Source organism: Molossus molossus, unplaced genomic scaffold (assembly GCF_014108415.1).
Source record: "Molossus molossus isolate mMolMol1 unplaced genomic scaffold, mMolMol1.p scaffold_m16_p_9, whole genome shotgun sequence".
Classification (NCBI taxonomy): Eukaryota; Metazoa; Chordata; class Mammalia; order Chiroptera; family Molossidae; genus Molossus; species Molossus molossus.
Window position 1 is genome coordinate 64,533,880 of NW_023425403.1, and position 25,543 is coordinate 64,559,422.

Consider the following 25,543-nt stretch of genomic DNA (forward strand, 5'->3'; position numbering starts at 1 on the left):
GAAAGGAAGGAAGGAAGGAAGACTGAGAAACTAGTAATATAAGAGTAGTTTCAATTTTAGTGTTTGAGGCATAATTATATAACTTGTCACAAAAGAATGGGATAAATATAGTTCACTTTTCTTTTGGAATAAAATCATGTCTTCAGCATAGTTTTAATCAGGAGACCACAACTGAGCAGTTATAATCAAGTTTATTGATATTATTTAACCTTCACTGTCTCCACTAGGAAAGAGAGAAAAAGAAAAAAAAAAAAAAGAAACTCTTTTAATTCAATAAAATACCAAGGTCTGATCCAACATATATAAAATTGTTCCAGTACAGTGATGGGTTTGAAATAAACAAACATTAAAGAGCACGGTAATTTAGAGAAACATCTAGCTTTCATTATTTATCAATTGAGGAAATCAAGAATATGAAAGCTAAGTCGGAGCTGAGACAGAGTAGTGGGATGACGGGACATGGCAGCCAGAATCTGTATGAATGCTGCTCCCACTGGCTAAGCAATCAAACAGGCAAGGGTGAGTGGCTCAACAAGAATTTGCTTGGCAAAAACCTCTCCCAGATTTGCTGTGTGGAAGATCTCCTCAAGCGAATCTACAAAATCAGCAATAAAATTCAAGAACAGAGGAAAAAGCAACTGATCTTACCATTAAATGGTTATTTTAAACTAGCTCTATAATACCATCTTCCCTGCTGTCACTTGTTATTGGTGTTCTCTATACATCAACATCCAAATATACTCACAAAAGATCTTGCTTATTATCAACTATGTTCCCTCTGAGTCACACACTGGGTTTGAGAACAACCCTCAGTCACCACAGTTGCAAGGCATATATTGGCTGCTCATCCAATTTTACATTCCGTTCTATTATTCTTTGAATCTTCTCTCTTCAACCACACAAAATTTATTTCTGTTCTACCCAGAAAAGTGCTACCCTTGAATGAAAATAATAATTATATTTGTTCTTCTTATATTATTTCAACTTGGATGAAAAAGAAAAGAAAACAGAAGTGGGCTTTTTTTTCCCCTGAACATACTGTCTTGAGGTCTCACATTTTATTTTTTATTGGTGTTTATTTAGTTTTATTTATAGAAAGAGCTCATAAGCTCCATGTCCCCAAAACCTCTCCTCTTCCCACTCCCTTAACTCCTCTCCCCCTGGAGAAAAGAATGGGATAAATATAGTTTCTACCTGAGAATGGTTTTAGAAAAGCACAAGAGAAAATCTGGATAAGAATATTTAAATTATAGTTGATCCATCAGGTGAATTTTCCATTACTGCTGAAAGGGAAACACTAGATGTTTCAACAGTGACCTTGACATAGACTAGCTTGCGCTGGTTTGCTGACACCCAACACAGGTACAAGAACATTAACCACTAATAACCTTTTGAGAAATGGCAGTTAGAACGGACCGATAAACTTGTGTTCTTCCTTTTTTTTTTTTTTTTTAATTTTTTATTTATTTTTTTGTTACAGATATTTCTCCTTTTTTACCCCATTGGCACCCCCCTCCCCAGCCCACCCCCGCCCCGTCCCCGGCTTAGTTGTCCATGTCCATTGGTCATGCATACAGGCATATAAGTTCTGTGGTTTATCCCCGCCTTCCCCCTCCACTAGCCACTTTGAAGGCAGGTGAACTGAGAATCCAGCTCTGACGCTGGCTGGTATCTTTGCATGTCCTGCATTCTACAGCATTCCTGAACGAGGAGACAAGCTGCCCAGCCCCCAGTCAAATCTTACGCATTCCACTCTTCTAAGTAATATGAAAGAGGGACCCTTTAGGGCAAGGATGTTCACATTCAGCCCATGTTTTTGATGCAAGTGTGGATATACTGAGGATTTTTCTATGGAGCCCACTGATAAGACAAACATTCATGCAAATGAATGGCTCAAACCAAGTTTTCTGAAATACCATTGTTTTTCAAAGGGAACTGCAAATTGAAATGGCATGTATAAGTAGACTGATCAAATCTATAGGCATTGGACAAACTAACCCATATCAAAGGGTAGTGTTTAATTTCTTGATTCTTTGGCTCAGTGGTTCTCAACCAGGGATAATGTTACCCTTATAGAGGTCACTGGCAATATCAGGAAATATTTTTAGCTGTCAAAAATGGGGGTTTGGGGGCATGATGCTACTGGTATCTAGTGAGTAGAGGCCAGGTATGCTGCTAACCATTCTGTAATGCACAGGGCAGACACCCAGAACAAAGAATTATCTGGCCCAAAATGTCAACAGTCATTAGGGCCAAGGTTGAGAAACCTTGCTTTAGCTAAATACAAATAAATCATCATGAGTCCAAGATGAATAACTTATGTGATGCTCTCTACACACATTGTATTTCATGCACACTAACACATCAGATGGCAAACATTATTCTGGTTCAACAGTTTTCACCATCAGAAATCTTGCTTGTACAAAATAATATTAAATGTAAAGTATAACTGAAAGTTTTTTAAATTAAAAAAAGAATTATCTTGTCTGATTCTCAGGGTTTTGTATTGAGGTTGAATGTTTTTGTTCCCAAATAAAATGTTCATTTTGAGTTTCAAAGACTTAAACATACCCACAATTAATGCCAGCTAATTTTTTGGAAAACTCAATCTCCTGGGTTAGAATTTTTCTAATATGGCTTTGTAAAGAATAGCAAGAACAGAAAAGATAAGGGGAAACCTATTTCTTTATAATATAAAACTCAGTCAACTAAGAAAAGTCACATCTCTTTGGGAACATGGTTACTGTGTTCCCCCACCAAAAAAATAATAATAATAATAACAATAATAATAATAATGAATGCTTCAAGCAAAGCAGTCAATATATTTCTAAATTATCTAAACATCTCTTTCTGAATTGTCATTGCTCATGTTTTTCACACAGGTTCACGTGCAAAGGTAAATCCACTGCAATGGCTTCCAAGCTAAATATACATGGTAACTGATATGGAAAGTTATAGTTGCAGGAAAGAAAATAAGAAAGGAGTATTAGAAGAGGTGGCTTAGAGTACTATAATCACTCAGGTTAACAACTAGTTCACAGAAATTACATAATTCTTACTGTATTTGACTTAACTTGATGTATCTACCCCACACAAACCTCATTCACAGAGCCCACGTCAATCCACACACATAAACTGAGTGAGCCAAAGGGAACCAACACTCCTGACCACAGCCCATTTGGCCAAGACGACTTCCTTCTCAAGGAACTCATGCACAGGCTGGCCATGATATCAGTAGCCTGGAAAGAAAAGGCAACCTGATCTATTCAGATTGAGACCCTCAACTAGGAAACACCATTCCCCAAAGGAAAAACGTAACATTGTGGCCCTGGCCGGGTTGGCTCAGCGGTTAGAGCAACAGCCTGCAGACCAAGGAGTGTCAGGTTCAATTCCGGTCAAGGGCACGTACCTTGGTTACGGTTCGATCCGTGGTCCTCATCAGGGTCATGTGGGAGGCAACCAATTGATGTGTCTCTCTCACATCGATGTTTCTCACCCCACCCCGATCTCAATCTATCTGAAAATCAATGAAAAAAATATCCTCAGAAGAGGATTTTAAAAAAATTGTCATGTGGAATGCAGCAGCCATGTTTATGCTGGGCTAACAGGAGAATTCTCTGAAAAGTCCTTGAAGTAAAACACTCTACACCTCACTTAGCTTAAAGATCTCCGGTCTTTGTAACAAAAAAAGCATTAACTATGTGTAAAACTGGTGAGTTTTGATTAACATCTTTGAATGTATCAATGTCAATTTCCTGGTTTTAATACTCTACCACAGTTATGCAAGATGTTAACATCTGGGGAAAATGGGTGAAGGGCACAGAGAACCTCTCTGTACTGCTTGTTCATTTTATTTGTCTGTTGTTTGTTGCAATTTTCTGTGAATCTATATTTATTTCAAAATAAAGTTTTTTTTAAAGTGTGCGTTAACTAAGACATTTACCTGTCTGTATTAGTTTCCTAGGGCTGCCATAACAAAGTACCACAGAGTTAGTGGCTTACAACAACAGAGATGTATTGTCTCACAATTCTGGAGCAAGAAGTCCAAAAATCAAGGTGTCCACAAAGCCCTATGAAACCGGTAGGGGAATTCTTCCTTGCTGCTGGTGGTTTGCCAGCAATCTCTGGTGTTCTTTGGCCTGTAGATACATCACTGAAGCCCTCGGTTGTCACAAGGCAGTCTTCCTGTGCATCTGTCTTCACATGGCCCTTTTCTCATAAAAACACCCATCGTGTTAGATTACGTGCCCACCCTACTCCAGTATGACCTCAGCTTAACCAGTTACATCATCTGCAACAACCTTTTTCCCAAATAAGATCACACTCTGAGGTGGGGGGTTTTATAACCTCAATATATTATGTCTTTGGGGAGGGGGTGCGCAGGGGACACAATTCAACCTGTAACACGATCCCATCAAAGACCTAATTTTGGAGCCTACCCTCTTTCACAATGGAAATCTTATTTATTCATTCATTTAAAAATCTTTGGTCTCCTACCTATATCAGTCACTATGCTATGTGCTGTGAACACAAAAATCACTAACATGGTCCTGGCCGGTTTGGCTCAGCGGTTAGAGTGTCGGACAACGAACCAGAGAGTCCCAGGTTCGGTTCCCACTAAGGGCATGTACCTCGTTTGCAGTTTGTCCCTGCCCTGGTTGGGGTTGTGTGGGTGGCAACCACTCGATGTGTCTTTCTCACATTGATGTTTCTCTCTCTCTCTCTTCCCCCATCTCTCCCTCCCATCTATCTGAAGATAAATGCAAAAATGTCCTCAGGTGACGATTAAAAAAAAAATCACTAACATGAAGAGTCTGGCTCAGCCCTGGCCGGTTTGGCTCAGCGGTTAGAGCGTCAGCCTGCGGTCCAGAGAGACCTGGGTTCGGTTCCCGCTAAGGGCATGTACCTCGGTTGCAGTTTGTCCCCGGCCCTGGTTGGTCGTGCTGGAGGCAGCCACTCGATGTGTCCCTTTCACATCGATGTTTCTCTCTCTCTTTTTCTCTCTCCCTCCAACTCTATCTGAACAAAAAATGGAAAAATGTCCTCGGGTGAGGATAAAAAAAAAAAAAAGAGTCTGGCTCAGCTTCTTCTAGACATGTCAAAATCAAGCCTTCTGAAATACTTTTTTTTATTTAATTGACTTGAATGAGAGCTGTAGACAGAGAGAAACATTGATCTATTGACTCCTATGCATGCCACAACGGGAGATTAAACCCACAACCTGGGTATGAGCCCTGACTGGGAATTGAACCCGGCATCTTTCAATGTATGGGGCAATGCTCCAACTGATTGAGCCACACTGGCCAGGGCTGACACCATCCTGCTTGAAGAATTCTTAGAGGTCAATCTTCATAGTCCCACTATAACTACTCATGAGTGTCAAAGTCATGGTCTACTATAGTTCTCTACAGAACATTTATCATCTGATGTTTTCTTGCTCATTTGTTAATTTATTTGCTTAATCACTGTTCCCCCACTAGAATGTAAGCACTTTAAAAGTAAGCTCCTTATTTGTCTATGTTCCTCCAATATATCCCTACAAACTGAAAAATTCTTGACCCAATAGGCACTATGTTAAAAGAATGAATGTGCTACAAGAGAACATTAATTAAATATCTGTGTGTCAGACCATCTATATATCTTCCATTTCCTCCTCATAACAACCCTTCTAGATAGATGCTGGAGCTCTAATTAACACTTGAAATTAAGGCTTTAAAGTTTGCTATAACCGTCCTGCCACACAGCATCAGAGGAAGGAATCAAATGAGGCATGATAATAACTTCAAATCAATCGAGCTTATCCCAATTCTGAGGCTGTGGTCACATGTATGCTCCTACATTCAACTGAAAATACTCATTGTCTTGCATTTGGGAAATCATCCTTCTTAATATGCTGGAAATGCATTTCGTTTTAGTTTCTAGAGATAAAATCCAAACCAGATAGAATTTCTGATGCTTTAAATAAAAATATTTGAGGAGATCTTTGGATTTAAAATTACATTTGTGATTTCATCTCACCATAGAATCAGAAGATTGAATAAAACCTCTAGTGGCCAACAACAAACCACCATCATTCAAGCATTCCAAATATGCAGTGTTTGAGATCAAAAGCTAATTTTATTTAAAATATATGTAATTGATCCAAGAAATGACAATTTAAAATCTAGGCATTAAACTATCTAAGAATAACTCAAGCCATTTGAAAAGACGGAGAGTACTTTCAACACTTTAAACTTTCAATTTTCACAGAAGTTATTTTCATATAAAGCCTATTTAGTTTATTAAACCAAATATTCTTCCTCGAAACACTTCAAAAAATAAATTTCTTTAATGTATACCTTAATACCTTCCAATGTATTCTATTACTATCAGTAATTCATAAACATATTCATATATTGCAATATAGTCATATACTGCTAGACAGACATTTTCTAATAAAAAACACTCTGCAAATAATTCATTTCTGTCAAAGTTATGATGAGATTTTCTTTTAGTTTTTTTTTAAATTAAATTTATTGGGGGTGACATTGGTCAATAAAATTATATAGGTTGCAAGTGTTCAAGTCTATGATACATCATCAGTATATTGTATTATCTCCTCACCACCCAAAGTTGAATCCTCTTACATCACCAGATATTTGACCCCCTTTACCCTTTACCACGCCCCCACCCCACTGATGAGAATTTTATGACAACTGCAAATCCAAACATTTTGGCCTTGCTATATTTAATTCTTCATACCTTTAACACCTGCATACACATTGTAGACAAACAGAAGGTTCCTAAATGTATTATAAACACAGCTTGACTATTCCAAAGAGAATATGTTTTTTTCCCCTTACATTCTAATTATTAGCTCTTAAATGTAGTGTTTTATGAAATTAAATGTTTTAACTGAATTCTATAATCAACCTTGATATTAGCTATAGCTAAAATTTTGAATATTATCCATCATTTGTGTTTTAATTATAAATTACTTATTTCCAAAGACATGGCCCTACCTTATTACTGGTCCCTTCAGTGTCCTGACCCACCAGAATCATTATATAATGACAGCATGAGGTAGTTTTCATATGCAAAACTCCAAATTTAAAGCTAAAAAGTCTAGAGAATCATCCATAGTCACTTTATGGATAGTATTACTGAGGCAAAGGGGAGGACATGCCCAGGGTCACACGGGATGCTGGTAGGAAAGCTGGTACATAAAGTAGAAGAGCTCGCAGGTCCTGAGCACTTGGCAAATACACTCCCAGCTCTGCGTGCCGAGTGAGGGCAGCGCGTCAGCAGGAAGTGCCAGAAACAGAACCACCGGTAAACACTGGACAGTTTCCCTAAACTGTGGTCAACTAGCAAACAATGTATGCAGGCTAAGCTTCAAAGGAATGTGATCCTAAACAAATACAATTTGTGGACATAATAAGCCAAGAAGGGACATATGTAAAGTCTGAGGACACAAAATTCAAAACAAACAAAAATAAATAAAATAAAACTTTCCGGCATAAGGGAAACAAAGAGAGGGACCAAAGGTGTGAGGAGGACATCACAAAACATGCTTTTCATGAGCAAAGAACTCCAAACCCACTTTCTACAATAATTCCAGTAAGAAAACCTGTCTATGTCTATCTTTTTACATTTCAAAAACAAAGAGATCTAGTTTTAAAGATAATGTATTACTTACCAAACCTGCTATTGGTGTGGACAGTCTATTGATCTTCTTTATGACACCAGGTTTAAGCTTATTAATCAAACTGAAAGTGAATAAAGAAATAAGAGATGCAATTACAAGAATGCCAATATCAATTTAGTGTTCTTTTTAACATTCTCAAAAATCATATAGGTCACTATTCCATCCCCAATATGTTATTCGGAGCCAAGAGCCCAGCAGAAAGCAAACAACTGAGAAAGTAACTCAAGAAACGGAGTCAGAACAGTGCTGCCAAACAGTAAGCAGTCCTCTTAGACCAGAGACACACTTCTCTATCCAAAGCCACATCCTTAAAATAGTAAGCTCCCATCTATTAAAGAAAGGTAATATTTGACTGTTGCAAATAGCCTGTTTAAGAATCTCCTCGTTATAATTTAGTTCATTTGGTCCTAAGAATACGTTTTTCTATTAATTATTTTCATTGATTTTTTTCCTCAAACTGATCCTTATTTTATTTTATTTATGTGAAGATTGATGGTACTATTTATTCATGTTTACCCTTTTACATGGAGAATATAAAACAAAAATGAATGAATGCAGCTATAAGCAATTAATATTCATAGGCTCATCTTAGAGTTCAATATACAATAAACATATATAGCCATTTGCATTTATGTACACATAATAAATAAACAGAAACATAATGTCCGAATGTAAACCAATCCTTATTTTAAAAGGTAGTTTCAAGGCTATATATGCTATTTTGCCGTATTTAAAGGTTGCAGTGGAACTCATCCTAATAACCAACTAGTTCTCATTAGTCACTCATTCAAGTCCATGATTAATTGCTTTGTTACCATAGCAAAATGACTGAAGGTAAATTTAAATTAAATGTACCAATACTCCCCAAAATAGGCTACAGTTACCTCAAAATTTAATACTGAACAAAATCTGAGTTGCTATGACAATCTACAAAGATACATGTCTCCACACTCTAGAACACTAAAAAAGAAAACAGCTTTGACAACTACAACTTAGAGTACACTTTTTGGTTCTGAATCTAGATTATTGTGAATTCTCTTTGTGATTCACTAATTCAGTGCCAGGCCACATAGAGATTTAATACTATAATAATGCTTTCCTATTAATGCGAGCTTGGTTAATTAATCATTAATCAGAGAACAATAACTCAAAACCGTGATTTTCCTATTTAGTAATCCATTCACCAAAAATAAAAAATAAAAAGATTTTTTATTCTGTAACAAAGCTCCACTAGGAAAGCAAATAAAGGGGAAAGAATCAAACATTCTTCATTTACTGGTCTCCTCTTCACAATAGGCAACAGAAAAGAAAAAACTTGACACTTGCGGAATGTCACTCCTTCAACATTCCTGAGATTTATATACACACTTGAGTGTGCTAAAAATAAAAAAGACAAAAGTCTCAACTTAATAACCTTGAGAATGTTGTTCAACAAGATTCAAAATGACAAAACGCTGGCTTATGGAGGCTTATGCTGGCGAACAGAGGTGTTTTTCTGTTTTCATAGTTTCTTCACACAAAGATCTTTAGACAATTTAATACCATCTCGACTTTAAGCATGTCTTAAAATTGTTAACTTCTTGATTCCTAAGTTCTTATTTGTTCACTAAAAGCATGTAGAACGGGGGCTGTCTTCCTTCATGGCCACTTGATTTTTCTTTAACAACTTGCTAAGGGGCTAGAAAATAACTAAGCAGGTTTATAAGACATGAGAGTTTCCAAATTAATTTTTCTAGTTGTTCCCTATTAACCAGGTATTTCTAAAATTCTATTAAAGGTGGCATTCTTGCAATGCACAGAAAAACAAATAACTGAAACGTTAGTTAGGAGGAACATAACTCTGGCACAGTATGAATTAAGAAATTCCTGGCAGTTGACCTCTAGCTTGGCAGTGACTTTCCTATAGTTAACTTGAATCTTAATATATAACCTTTCGGCCCTGGCCGGTTTGGCTCAGCGGTTGGAGCGTCGGCGCGGTCCTGAGAGACCCGGTTCGGTTCCCGCTAAGGGCACGTACCTCAGTTGTAGTTTGTCCCCGGCCCTGGTTGGGTCGTGTGGGTGGCAACCACTCGACGTGTCCCTTTCACGTTGATGTTTCTCTCTTTCTCTCCCTCCCACACTCTATCTGAACAAAAAATAGAAAAAATGTCCTCAGGTGAGGATAAAAAAATATATATATATAACCTTTCGTTGATAGCAAATGTTAAAGACCAGTATGAGCTGGGGCAACTTATAAAAACATCAGGAAAATCTGACATGAGTGATCCTTGTTAGAGGAAGAGTGCCATTCATTCCTCCTCCACCCATCTGAGTCACTGGGGACTTTGTCCAGATCATTCAATTTACCTGTTTACTTCACTTCTTATATTTGTATTACAGTGTTAGTAATAGCACAAGTGTTTTTTTAAATACAGTTTCTGGGATGGATAATAGCACAGCCTACTCTCAACTGTCAAAGGAAGTAAGGGATAGAGGTCAAGGAAACAGCCGGATGAATGCTGTCTCCCAGTAATGAGCTGACTCCTCCCTAATCAGAAAGTTCCAGAGCCACTACTTAGAAACAACATATGCATAGTGACCGGAGCTCTTCTCCACTGCTGAGCCTCCTAATCCATGTGCAAACACAGAAAGGACCACAGGGACAAGCAAACACTCCGCACAACACACAGACTACCCTCTAAGTTGTATCACTAGAGAAAAATGCTGTTTTATTTGTCAACTGTTAAAATGATGTCAGTTCCCCAGCAGATTATGAACCATGAATAATTATTTTCACATACAATTAAAGGAGGAACTTCTAGGGAGAAAAATAGGTTTCATAAAATAGGTTTCTGTGACATTTAAGTGTATCTAAAGAAATCGGACATCGTCTCATGTCAAATAAAATACAAGTGTCATGCAAGAGAAATACTATTCTCTTTTGCAAATAAAACTTTTTTGCATAATGAATGTTCTTCAACTGCACATGTTCCGAAAGGCAACACTGCCTTCAGGTGACTGGTTCCATTCAAAAACGAGGTAGCACGATTACCTCCCGGATGCATCTACATAAGGGACCATTTCCTCGCCTGAAGCCCCATATTTCAACCCTCTAACCCAGTGGTTAACCTTCCTAATGCTGTGCCCCTTTAATATAGTTCCTCACGTTGTGGTGACCCCCAACCATTAAATTATTTCGTTGCTACTTCATAACTGTGATTTTGCTACTGTTATGAATCGCCATCGGAAATATGTGTTCTGCGATGGTCTTAGGTGACCCCTGTGAAAGGGTCGTTCGACCCCCAAAGGGATGGCGACCCACAGGTTGAGAACCGCTGCCATGAAGCATTACACAGCTACTCCACCAGGCCTTCTCTCAAGCCCTGGCTTAACCTGGGGTGCTTTGATAGCCCTCAGAGGTTTGCTCTTTCGTACAGATGAAAACCACAGTAGAGCGCTCTGGACACAGGGCCTGCGACCCTCTCCTGCAGCTCCTCTCTCCAGGTCCAGTCTACTTCCATTTCCTCTTCTCCCTCGCACCCCACCCCCCAGGGGAGCTCAGCTGCACAACCACAGATGCTAGAAAGCTGCTCTTTTCCAAAACCTTGTGGCCAGTGAATGTGGCATGACTTTAAACGAAACCCAGAGGTAAGACTCAGAAATTTGTCCTTGAAGCTCAATCTGATGTCCAGCTCGGTTATAGAAGGTTTTCATCAGAATTTCACGCTCCGTCTGTTAGTCTGCGGAAACCAGTTCCAAATGCCAAGCCTCGTTTTCCCTTTTATTAGAAAGCTCTTCCGCAGAGGTGCGAAATGTAGGGATGTCTTTTGCCTTCCTATTTACAAAGATTTTCCAGCTACTCCAGGGAGGCTGACATCAAAGGACACAACAACCCACCGAGAGTGAGCTTTTTCAACTATAAATTATCTGGTTCATCATTCACACATACATTTCTAATATATTTCTGTCAACCACATTTTCAAAAAGATATACCCTCAAAGTAGTCAAACATTTCCTATTAGTAAGCTAAAAAATTTTAAAGATGTTACACATTTTGCGGGATCGGGAGGAGGGTTTCCATGGGGGGAAAAGGAGAAACATCTGTAACAAAAATAAATTACGTAAAAATGAAATAAATAAATAAATAAATAAAGATATTACACATTTCCTTACAAATTAAAGAGCAACAATATGTGTTTTACCCATTATCTGACATTCACTCAGTTGCCTAGTGTTCTTCCAGAGGCAAACTTTGCTCGACAAACCCTCGAAAGCTTAGGAAAGTCAGCACTGTGCTACGGTCAGCGGCTGTGCAGCTGCTGCACACACAGTGAGGCCTCTGAGCACACACAGGAGTCTTCTCTCGGTCCAAACAGCATCTCCTAGCACTGAGCAAAGAACCTGGCATTTAGTGGTTGCTTTAAAAATATTGGCTAACATCTACTGCCTAACTTTCAATGCAGAAATTTTTCTGTTAATAATTCAAAACTCCTGCCCTGGCCGGTTTGGCTCATGGTTAGAGCGTCGGCCCACAGACCAAAGAATTGAGGATTCGATCCTGGTCAAGGGCATGTACCTTGGTTGCAGTTTGGTCCCCAGCCCTGGTTGGGGCCCTGGTCAGGGTCATGCGGGAGGCAATCAGTCAATGTGTCTCTCTCACATTGATGTTTCTCTCTCTCTCCATCTCTCCCTCCCACCCTGCCTGAAAAAATAAAAGGAAAAATATCCTCAGATGAGGATTAAAAAATAAAAATTAAAAAAAATAATTCTATTCTCTTTACAGAAATAAATTTAGGAAAAGCTTTCCCTTTAGTAGCATTCAAATGCCACAAACAGTTTTCTGCTTCTCCCAACAAGGACACTGCTTATTTTTCTGGTGGCAGTCAAACGTCAGTGTTCTCCCTACTTGTCAAACATTAATCAGGAGAGTAAACGCTCCATCAGATATATTAATACTGGTTATCTCTTTAACATGTAAGCTACTTTTTACTTTGTAATACTGTCCACAGAAATCATAGACATCTATAGCATAAATTTTAGTGAGTCCAGTCCCTTTTGTGGATGAACCAGAATGCACATTACAATGTTCTATAACTGTTAGGCTGATTATCTTAAATAAATTCCTTACTAAGATTTCAAATTAATTGCTCCCATCTAAATGTCATAAGCTGTAATATTTTTTAAATAACATTTTGGGTGGAGGTGGAAGAGGGTATAAGGGTACCACATGGTGATGGAAAAAAATTAAAAAATAATAACATTGAGTAGTTAGTGATCACATTTCCATGAATAAAGTAATAAGCAGATTAACAAAATTTTAAAGTGCAAAAGCAGTCAGTGTAAATATTGATGGTAATTTTTAAACACAGGTAGTAAAATTAATGTAAGTTCAATTTATAGAATTCCTGTGGTAGAAAATCTGAATACTGCTGAATTGCCTACCCCACAAATGCATAGTTAACAATGCATGCTAAAGTGAGAAACCGTGTAGAACAGCAACAAGTCAGCACCAATAAAATGTACAGTCATCATTTTATTCTGACAAGATGTCTCATTCAGCCTCAGCGTTATGCCTGAAGCATCCATCCTGCAGTGAGTCTAGCAAAGCTCGCATGATCTGACAGCAGGCTTCTTATTCCAAGCAACCTCAGTAGTTAGAACACTAATGGATCTCACTCAGTAGCTGGAAATTTCCCAATACCTTATCAATAAAAAAGGTTGTCTAGGAGAAGGGCTCAGGTTCCTGTCCTGATTCTGCTTTTTACTGTTAACTGACATCGCTAAATTCCTCTCCATCCCTTCATGGAAATGAGAGCGACAGGTCATTCTCTTACTTGGACTCAGGTTCTCTCCAATTTTTGCCACTGTCAAACTGCGTCCATGTATGTGATTCTATGTATATCTTTATCCATGTTGCTTAATGTTTCTTTCTTTATTTTTTAAGTTTTATTTTTTTTATCCTCACCAGAGGACATCTTTGCACTTATCTTCTGATAGGGCAGGAGGGAAAGAGGGAGGAAGAGAGAAACATCCATGTGAGAGAAACAATGACTGGTTGCCACTCACACAACCTCAACCGGAGCAGGGACAAACTGAAACTGAGGTACATGCTCTTAGCAGGGAACCAAACCTGGGCTCTCTGGTCTGCAGGCTGATGCTCTAAGGGCTGAGCCAAACAGGCCAGGGCTCTTTCTTAATTTTTATTTAAGTATAGTTGGTATACAATAGTTTCAGGAGTACAATTTAGTGCTTCAACATGTTTATACCTTCAATATGATCACCCCAGTAATTCTAGTAATCATCACTCACAGTGCAGACGTATCACAATTACTGACTATATTTACCATTTCTTACGTTTTCTTTCTAGAGATAAAATCATCAGTGCTAAGTTCTTGATACGTGTTTGCGAAGGGGCCTGGCAGTATGAATCAACTTGCTCTGGCACCGGCAGGCAGCGTGCGTCTGCCCACCTCGCGGCGGGATAGAGCTGCGACCCTTCGCCTCTGCCCCCAGCCACCTGCTACTGCGCGACCTTCCGCAGTGCTGCCGCGTTTACCGCCACCACGCTGAGGGATGTAAACATGTTCACCAGTTTTACATATCACATTTTAGATATTTAGGTTGTTTTTAATATTGTTGTCTGCAAATGCTTTATACATATTATTTTCATCCATGGAAATGTTTTATACCTATCTTCTCCCCCACGTTGTAGTCTTTTCTTAGATTCCCAAAGGAAGGATTATTGGGAAGTCTTGTAATTCTTATAATAAACAAATATATGTTTATATTCATCAATAAAATAGTGTATAATTACTAGGTATTGCCAAATTGCTTTTCAGAGCTGTACCAGCTTATATTCAGTCGGTCATGTTGAGAATATTACAGACTATTTTGCCTCAATATAGCCAATATTTTATAACAGATTTTAAATTATTTACTAGATTTAATTTAAAAATAGTGTCTGCAGAGAACAGACTGACCGTTGTGGAAGGGGAGAGGGGTCAGGGGGCTGGGAGAGAAAGGTGGAAGGATTAAGCAGTGCACATTGCTGGGTGCAGAGCCACGGAGATGCGGGTGGCAGCGTGGACAACACCTCAGGGCAGCAGGGGCCCCTCTGCAGAGCGCATGGTTTTCCAACCAGTTCGCTGTGCATCTGAAGTTGGTGCGGGATCTCATGAAGTGTAAGCTGTGGTTGAAAATTAAATACAATAAAACAAAAATAAATAGTATCTGGTTTTGGCATAATTATTTCTTACTCACAAAGGTGAAGAATTTACTGTTTATTTCCAGTAGTAGTTCTTCGTTTGTTAATTATTTGGTCATAGCCTTTGCTCACTTGTCTACTGGGTTTTGAAATGTGTATCTTAGCAATTTATTTGAACTGTGGATGATCTTTAAGTCATTCTTGCTTCAAATATTTTCCTCAGAATGTTATTTGCCAGAATATTTATTTATATTATTCAAATCTATTTTTTTCTATTCCTTCAATGCTTAGAATTTTAAACTGCCTCCAAATAATTTTTAACTCTTCATTTGTACTTTTCCAGTTTATTATTTTAATCTAGACTATATTCTGGTATATAATGAGTTTTTACACTAATTCTTACCCAATTACTGAATGTTTTATCTCTTCTCCATCTTCTCATATCTTTTATCGCAAATTCTTATGTAAAAGAATGTATTCCTGGACCCTGCTATACTTATAAAGCAACCCATAATTATTCAATACTGCACTTTGTCAGGTTTTGACATGTGTTTAATACTGGATTAGACTCATTCTACAAAAATGTTTACTTTTAGAATTTTTCTTATTCTCAATTATCTATTATTCTATATAAATGTTAAAATAATTCTTTTTCTAAGAAAATTTTACTAGTTTTATATGAGTATTAAATTGAAACTATAAATTAATTTTGACATCTATTGCCCTATACAGAAATGTCATTTATTATTCCATTTCTCAAATCTTCTAGCTTACCATTTTATTTTCTACATATAAAAATAAAGGTTCCACATGTTTCTCTAAAGTAAACAATGTTCTAAACTTTACCACTATTGCTTTTATCCAGCTAATTTTCTGATTACTATTAGTATATAAAAATTCTAGAGACTGAGTCTCTCATATAAGGCAATTACCACACTTTTAATTTGTGCAATATATTACATTTATCCTTTTTACAGTATTCATTCCCCTGATTTACTTCTCATTGTGTTGACCAGAATTCCCAAACTCATCATTTCATGGCCAACACATTGTTCTCCACATGTTCACAAGAGTCTTCATTACATCGAAACCTACTTCAATAAGCTCCTGCTGATCAACTTGAATGTAAATTGTTTATGTCACATACACTTAGCACAGCCACAGCTACCTTTATGTTTAGTATCCCATCATTCTCATCTATTTCTCAGAGGCCCCGTCACTAAAGTCTTGTAAGTGCTCCTCTTAGGAACGTTCATTTAGGATGAAGAACACCTGCAGCTGATACATGCAGGTTCATAAAAGATACATAAGCTTTCTACCGTCAGGTTGGAGACCACAGTATAAAAGACTTCTATAAAGTTTGCAATGAGCCCGTTCACTGTAACTGCCTTAACAGAAGTGAATTTTTAAATTGTTTTCCAAGCTTACCTTCAACTTGATATACTACTCTTTTTTTAAATGATATCCTTGCTATATATAGATACAAAATTACAGGGGGGAAAATTGACCATGAAGCTGAAAAAGAAAGCATACAGATGATAACCATAAAATGCTGCCATGAAAAAAAAAAAAAGCAGTTTAAATTTTTAAGTTTTAAGTTTTCTGTATGAACTTGAACACTTATATCTTTGTTTACCTACTGCTGCTGGGTTATCAAACAATATGGACACTTTAAAGTTTGTATTATTTTACGTTTGTATTTATTTATTTATTTATTTATTTATTTATTTATTTATTTTTGTACAGATAGAGTGGGAGGAGAGAGAGGAAGGGAGAGAGAGAGAGAAACATCGACGTGAAGGGACACATTGAGTGGCTGCCACCCGCACGACCACCCGCAGGGCCGGGGACAAACTGCAACCGAAGTACGTGCCCTTAGCGGGAACCGAACCCGGGTCTCTCCGGACCGCAGGCCGATGCTCTAACTGCTGAGCCAAACTGGCCAGGGCTAGTTTGTATTTATTTTAAGAAAAATCGCTTTGATTACTTCCATTTCAATGGCTGTCATATGGATCAGGGTCGATATGTACGCTGGAGAGCTGTATGGAAGCAACTGTCCTCAGGAAACTCAAAACCAGAAAGAGTGCTAAGGAAAAGTCCTGCCAGTACACAGGAGCCTCAGGACTGCACATGGGGCACAGCACAGAGGCCAAGAGGTCCCACAAATGTCACTGTCACTCCAACCCTAACAAAGGACAGAGTTCTCTTGGCATAAATAAGAAGTGACAAAGTCGTCTATCTTGTCTGATGCCTTAACACAATCACCCAAGCGTCCCGTAGTCAATTAGGAGTATTCTGTTTAATTTTTTTTTCTTCTACTGAGTGTATCTTTAACAAAATATTATGGTACTTTTAGGCAGATAGAAGTATCATAACATGGCAGATGTAAATACAAACAAGATTTCTCAAACCAATAGGGGAGCATCTTACTCCACGTGATCTGAGCTGCCAGCCAATGAAAAGAAGGCCTGGTGACAGGAGTAGGAGTTTGCTCAATAATGTGAAAAAGACCAAAAGGCATCAGCTTCTGGGGCACAGCTGACGGGAAAGAGCAAAGACGTGGCATTATTCCAAGGATGGGACGTGCGGATTGACTAACCAGAGACACACCCAATAAACTGCCTTCAAACACATCTTCTTACTTCATAAGAAAATAAACAATGTTTTCATTTGATAATTTTCAAGATTGCTATCATAAGATGAGTCACTGAAATTATTAACTCATATCACTCACTGGGTATGCCACTAAATATGTTTAGCAAAGAGAAATAATTCTGCTAGAACCACAGAACAAAAGAGGATATTTGGATAGTGGCAAAGTGCATATCTTTTAAATATATAGTAAGGTAGGCCTCATGAACACTAATAAATAATGAGAAAGGTAAGAGACATACTAATGGCCCAGGTGGTGTGGCTCAGTGGATTGGGCATCATTCCATAAACTGAGAGGTCTGGGTTTGATTCCCAGTCAGGGTACATGCCCAAGTTGTGGGCTTGATCCCCAGTAGGGGACATGCAGGAGGCAGCCGATCAATGTTTCCCTCTCACATTGATGTTTCTATCTCTCTCTACCATCCTCTCTCTCAAAAAAAAAAAAAAAAAAAATCAATTAAAAACATATTTTTTAAAAAGAGACATACTAATGCATGCTATTAATAAAATTCATAGAAAATTATAATGAGGAGCGAAAATCAACTTATAGACTCTTGTCAGTCCTTTTACTATTTAGAAAAAAAAAAAAATTAGCTCTTGTCCCCATCTCACTGTTTAGTAAAGCCAAGAGAGATTACATGTCTAAGATATACAGTAAGAGAATTACTACAACAGACTTGAACCTCAAGGGTATTCTTTAGCCTTCAGCTCATTAGATCCTACGGTCAATCAAACAAAATGATACTGAAATGATTAACAGAAGATACTAACTTCAATAGTCAATCGGATTAAAAGGCAATAAATGCACATGATATCCTCATTCCTCAGATGTGTATCTTGTCTGAAACCTCAGCCCCGAGCTGACACACAATTTATGGGAAACACCAGGACACTGCCATCTGGGTGACAGCTATAACAAGCTCACTTCTTCCAACTCTTCACTTTGACATTTCAGAATGCCAGTTCACAGGGGTAAACTATCAGTAAAAGATAAAAGACTGCTGAGATTACTAAATAAAATAAAACTCTTTAATGGTGATAATGAACGAGGATGCACAGAGAGTCTTAATAGGCAAAAAAGCAAACCCTCTATTTCACAGGAATTGGTCGTTTTTCTGGTAGTAAACCAAACCGAAGTCAACCTTTTCCTATAAGAAACTAAATTCAGATGTTTTTAAATATCCTAATCCTATTTCAGCTAAAACTTGGGATCTCTTATGGGTAAAATAATCTCAAAGACATACAGATTATAATATTTACCATTAATTTAAACGTCTAGGCTCATTTTTTTAATCCTTACCCAAGAATATTTTTCTATTTATCTTCAGATAGAGTGGGAGGGAGGGAAAGAGGGAGAGAGAAACATCGACCTGAGAGGGACACATCAACTGGTTGCCTCCTGCACGACCCCAACCAGGGCCAGGGATGAACCGCAACCAAGGTGTGTGCCCTTGACCAGAATTGAACCCGTGACTCTTTGGTGTTTTGGTCCGTGGGCCGATGCTCTAACCACTGAGCAAAACTGGCCAGGGCAAAAGTCTGGGCTTTTAACACCAAGCTTCTGAACAACCGATTTTGCTTCCCTTGTAGGCATGACAGCTCCGGTGGCCAGGATGAAACAGAGGTGCCTGCTAACAGACCAACTAAGTAGGCTTTCTTCAGTTTCAGATTTATACAGAATATAGTTACCTGGACTTTTTCCAACACTACACCTTCTAGATGAATATGCCTTCATTAACCAATGGCTATAAACGTGGTTCACAATTAAGAGAGATTTTTTTAATGCAAACATCGTACAGTACTTTGGGGTCCCAGAGAAACTACAGTTGCTGATTACCACAGCTTAATGCTTACTTACGCTACTTTGGGGAAACATTCATTTAAAGAATACTAGGTACTAAACAGACTGAATAGACTTATATGGTAATGCACATACCCCATATTGGTGTTATTCCAATTAGGAAACAATCTAAGAATGAGCTTTTGGAAGTTGTGAATTAAAGTGACTTTTTTAAATTGAATTTATTGAAGTGACACTGGTTAACGAAATTATACAGAATTTCAAGTACACAATTCCACAGCATATCATCCGTACACTGTATTGTGTGTGCACCACCCCAAGTCTCCTTCCATCACCATTTATCTCCTCTATACCCTCCGCCACACCCCCCGCCCTTTCCCAGGCAATCACCACACTGTTTTCCATGTCCGTGAGGTTTTTCTCTTTTTTTTTCTTTTTTGCTCATTTGTTCCACCAGCCCCACAAACGCCACCCCCCACCCCAGCTGTCAGCCAGCTCTCTACCTATGAGACTGTCTCTAATTTGCTTGTTAGTTCATTTCATTCATTAGATTCCATATGAGTAAAATCATGTGATACTTGTCTTTCTCTGACTGGCTTATTTCACTTAGCTAATGCTCTCCAGGTCAAAAACCAATATACCTCTAAACATTCATCCGGATGTTTGCTGTGATCATTAAGGTAGAACTTGTATATTTATTCTAACAGTACTGCTTGTGGTCAGGATGGTTTTTCATCAACTCTGAATGTTCTCACTGGTAATAGGTTGGATATAGTTTTCAGAAGTCACCTCAAGTCACTCAGACCCCAGGCTGGTGCATAAACTGCATTTCAAATAAAAAACTAAATGTCACTATCAAGTATATTTAATGACCTAGTTATGGAAGCAATGTCCCAAAAGGGGGGAATTCCCCCCAAAATGTCTTGAGTAATAGTTCATCACTGTAAGTATATAACCACAAAGTAACCTCTTTGAAAAGATCGCCCTTTGGGGCTATATGCTCTCCTATGTCTGAAACAATTTCCTATCTCAGAGGCATACTTCCTACATAAACCTATCTAACTCCTATCCTGACTTGTGGGGCTTACAATTGACATCACAGTTATCTGGCTGTAAACCACTAAATGGTCTAGACCAGCAATTTTCAACAGGTGCATCACAAGAATTTTTAAAACATGCAATACCTGACTCTTTGGTCAGGGGCACTGACCCCTTTTCCCTTAGATTGCCAAATAAAAAAATGACAACAGCCAACACAACAATAGTCATTCTGTGTGAACGAATCACAATGAGACCTTTTTTTGTCAAATCATCAAAAAATATATTTTTTGGTGTGCCACAGACTTTTAGTAACTAATTTGTGTGCCGTGAGATGAAAAGGGCTGGAAACCGCTGGTCTATACTCATAGAACAGAAGTTTTCAGATCACACGCGTCTCTCTAACAGTCATTTTTGTCCTTCCATCTTCTGAACACAATACAACACATTTAAATCATATAGTTTTCTAAAAAAAAAAAAAAAAAAAATTTTTTTGATTTTAGAGAGAGAGGAAGAGAGAAGAAAAGAGAGATAGAAACATCGAAGAGAGAGAACATCGACTGGCCGCCTCCTGCATGCCCCCCAATGGGGATCAGGCCCACAGCCTGGGCATGTGCCCTGACCAGGAATCGAACCAGCAACCTCTTGGTGCATCGGTCGATGCCCAACACTGAGCCACACTGGCCAGGCTAAACCATATAGTTTTCAAATCAAGATAAAGTAATTTCCTATCAGTGACTAATTGGGCTGACCACATCACCTACTAAAATTAGTTTAAACACTATTTGGCAATTACAATTCGGAAGGTGACATCAGTAGAGGTTAAGATATACTCCTGAAACATTCCTGTGGCCCTTCTTCATGTGTTTGTCCCACAACATACTAGCTGGGACCACATGAAGTTGACATTTCTGCAGGTCACAGATAGTTGAATCGCAACTACTGGATAGGGCTCAACTTTAGAGCAACTAATATTGCTCTAAAGAAGTTTCAACACCTATCAACAGGTGATAAAATGAGATTATTATCTACACGGCCATCTTCCCAGCAACAACCTGTATTTCTACAAAGTTTGATGCTTTATAAAAATCTATGAAGTTCCACATGTCTTATTGAAGTAGACAGATCAGATACCCTGACCTCCACCTTAAAGGTGAGAAACTACAGCTCAGATGCTAAGTCACTTGCTCACGTGTCCAATAGTAATGGAGTAAGGAATCCAATCGACGCCCTTTGACTCCTTCCCTTTGCTGCAAACAGCCTTTCTTTAGGAGGATAACGAAAACCGTCTAAATACAAGCACATACATGCTGGTGCTTACTTGTGGACAGACTCCACGAATACCTATGCAGTAAGTGTCTAGATTGGAACACTTAAGCGCTTTCAAAAATGTGAGTGCATACTCAATACATTCTTATCATTTATTGGCTCACTTCTGCACCTGTACCCTCCCACCTTCGACCTACTTCCGACCACAGGCCCGCCTGCCCCTCGGCCCTAAAGGCTGCATACCTGGCTAACCGTACCACACATCCATCGAAGAACAAACCATTACCCTAAATATACAGTGTAGGCCTCATACCATCAGTCATGGCACAAGGCTGTTTTATGTAAAGATGACCAAAGCCTGGGATGTAATATATTAATTAAATGAATGGCCCATGACTCAAATTGATTGTGGTAATGTAATGATTTCACTTATAGCTTAAAGGAAAAATTTGCTACTGCTTACATTTGTTCTACAATCATCACTATTTTTTGATAAAGGACAAAAAGTTCTATATAAACTTCTAATCCAGGCAAGTCCATACATTAGAGTAATCAGAGTGAGCGATAGCTGATGCGATGTAATAAGGCTTTCTCCTCGACCACTCGCCCCTACTGGCCCATTAAGCAATAATAGAATCTATCTTGTTTACTAATTTAAAAATAATATATATTTCACCAATGCTATCTTTAGATACAGAGACTGATAACCCCTTCCTACTATCTGGTACTGTGAGGTGTCAATTTGCAGGGATCAAATCTCACTTGTTACCAAGAAAACATCGATGACTGTGGTAGCCGTGGAGAGAGGAGTGAAGATACTTCATAACACACACTAACACACACACACACACACCCCTTTGCTTTTAAATTATTTTTAAGCGCTTTAAATACTTACTCACACAACAGAACACCATTCTCTAGAGAGGCTCGAAAATCCTTTGTTTCAAAATTCTTCTCTGTTACTGCCTGAAAGACAGATTTGGGTATTAATTTTATTTTAAACAGGAATAATACACAAGTAAAATTAATTACCAGATTAATTAATATGCATCTAATGTTATAGTTGAAGGATATGTATATTTCAAAAGTTGTTCCACATAACAAATTACATGTGGTTTTATGTTACAGAGAGGTTAACCATTTTAGTATGAAAAAATGTAAACAGAAAAAAAAATCACAATGAGCATTTTCTATAATATAACCATTTTATGGATAACAAAAGTTAGAAGCTAAACTTCAAATATATTTTGTATTAAAAAACCTATGGGCGATCTATTCCACTAAGTGTAAATAAAAACAGTTTAAGAAATAAGCTTGAAATATCAACTATGTATACACAAAATTAATTTCAATTCCAGCCTTCAATTTCTCAAACTTCACTACAAAGATGAATAGCAGAGGGCATGACTCTCCATAAATGTATTCATGAAAGGGCCTGGATTTGTGTAAAGAGCTATTTCCTGAAACATCGTAGGGAGATGACTGTTAAATCCTGATAGAGAGACAAAGGCAGAGAGAGCAGACGGTAAGAATTTCAAGCAGACAATGCCCCACTTAAGGTTCTTATATATGAACTGGCTGCCTAAGGTTACCACCACCAACGTTCTCAGTGTAACTGCTGGAAAAATCTCTCCAGAGTCTGAGGGTACAGTAGATGGCAGGGAAGGGGGTTCCACAAGGGAAACAGTGGCAGAGAAGACAGTGGGGAAAAGACTGCTCCAAAAACAACTCTTGGGACTGGGTGCGGGCGGGAGCCGTCCCCCCACCCCCTGCCAGCAGGAATCCTTGTTCCTCCACCTGTCACTTCAGGAAGAAACGCGATCTTGGAAACCTGATTTGGGAAGTAATTCATCTGAAATCCCAGGTCAGCACAGTGTCTCGCCCAGCCCCCTCACGACAGCTAGCTGTACCGTCCATCTGGAATCCCTATGCCTTCTGCATCTTTTCCACAAGGCCCGGCATAGCTATAGCTGGACACACTATCTGCTAACTGACGAAACAATGGTTAATTTTAGAATCCAAGTTAGTTTCTCGTGAGTTGGTTCTATACACAGGGACCGGAGCCAAGGCCAGGAGGTGACACACAGGGGTCAGGGACGAGAGGACCCTTTCCTGCACTCGGCGTGCATCTGCAGGGGGGCCGCCCTGCTGCATGAACTAAACATCTGCTGAGTGTCCTGCTGTGGTCACTGAACCTGCATCCTGGATGGAGATCTTAAAAAAAAAAAAAGACAGCTCCTCCCTCAAGAATTCACAGCCACTTAAAACACAAAGTTTAAACACACTGTAAAACCAAACAGAATGGTACATTTTGGGGGACATAACCTTGAGTGGCCCATGGATTATCCCAAGTAACCTGTGTTGCACAAACTCCTTCTATTGTCCCCAAATAGATCCAATACAAAGGCAAGACGAGTATTGATGCCAACTAGTGGAAACATTATCTCATTTAATGTTTTATAACTCATTTACCTGGGAACTCCTATCCAAAGCCAAAACCCATAAAAAGTCCCAGGAGCATCAAAGCACATATCAAAGTCCATTTCCTCCCATCAGAAGAAAGCCGCTCTGAGCCACTAATACTTAATTGTCCTCCTGTGAAACAATCCGGCAATTATGTTTCCAAATCAAAGTAGATGAGAGCAGCGTTTGGAAGAAAAGGGCCGTGCCCTACAAACACATGGAGAGCAGGCAAGACTGACAGTCAACAACGCTGGACCAGTCAAGAGGGCAGAGTGCAGCAAAGCGCCAATTTGGAAAGAGAAAGGGCTCAACTCAGTCAAAAGCATATTCAGATTCCACTGTCACCACCTGATAGCTGTGTGATCTAAGCAAGTTAACTAACCTATCTGAACTCCAGTCTATTCATCTGAAGCAGGGAACATATCACATTTATTAGCTTGTAAAGGCCAAGATGCTGTGCAATCAAATACCTGAGGGTAGTTAACAGCAGTATATGCTTAGCCTCATTCCATGCATTGACCTTCAAGGTAACACTCCAATGACACACTCCAATGATTAACCCTCAAAGGAATGCCTCTGTACCATATAGACAAGCTGAATTATATTCAGGATATTCATTAATAAAATAGAAATAATAAAACATACAGAGTTCTTCAGAAAATCCAACTATCCAGAAAGTTTCACTTTCCTCCACAAAACTATACAGTTAAAGTCATAGATTTCAGACTACTCTCCTCCAGATATCAAAATATTAATGTACTCTTGTACATATATACATACCAAAATCTAAATAATTATCGTAATACACCAAATCCTATTAATACTGTCTTTATAAAAACTATAAAAAGTAAACAAAGATTTTTAAATAATAGCCTATATTGTGAGGACGTAAGAATCTGGCATGCTCTGTAGAATACCAAAGTTACAGAAAATAATACCACAGTTCTAGAAGGCAATTGGGATAGGTATCTGAAGTGTTAAATATGCTTCCTTTTAGACATACTATGTACAGATGCAGGGATTGAAACTAAGGCAACGAAACAAGAACACAAAGACAGAAGCAGAGGAATTGCTTCACGGCCACAGTTACAAACATCCTGAATACCCAACAGTAAGAAATTGGTTACATGGTGCTCTGACCGTAAAACAGAAAGCTACATGAAATTTAAACTCATGTCATCAAAGTAGACTTACTTGTAAAGAATCCTTAATATATTAATTATAAAGCAATTTATGAAATAATACATCAGTATTTTTTACTATAATTCTAAGTACACATTATATAAATAAATATGAAATAATTATTCCTAAGTGGTAGAATTATCACTAATTTTAATATTTTTTTATTATTTATAGTCTGTAACGCCACAGGTGTTTCTTGTGTCATAGATATAGAAATTAATATGCTTTAAATTTCTTTATTGATTTTAGAGAGAGAAGAAGGAAGAAG

At 38.3% G+C, this 25,543-nt stretch overlaps 1 protein-coding gene across 6 annotated transcripts in view; it reads right to left on the reverse strand.

Moving 5' to 3' along the window:
- Positions 1-25,543, reverse strand: part of LMO7 (LIM domain 7) — a 173,802-nt gene that overhangs the window by 110,889 nt on the left and 37,370 nt on the right. For all 6 annotated transcript variants that reach the window (XM_036250203.1, XM_036250202.1, XM_036250201.1 and 3 more), the window contains exons 2-3: positions 22,526-22,596; positions 7,679-7,748 (exon numbers count right to left, since the gene is read on the reverse strand). The gene's annotated coding sequence lies outside the window, so the exon portion shown is untranslated. The remainder of the gene's footprint in view (positions 1-7,678; positions 7,749-22,525; positions 22,597-25,543) is intronic.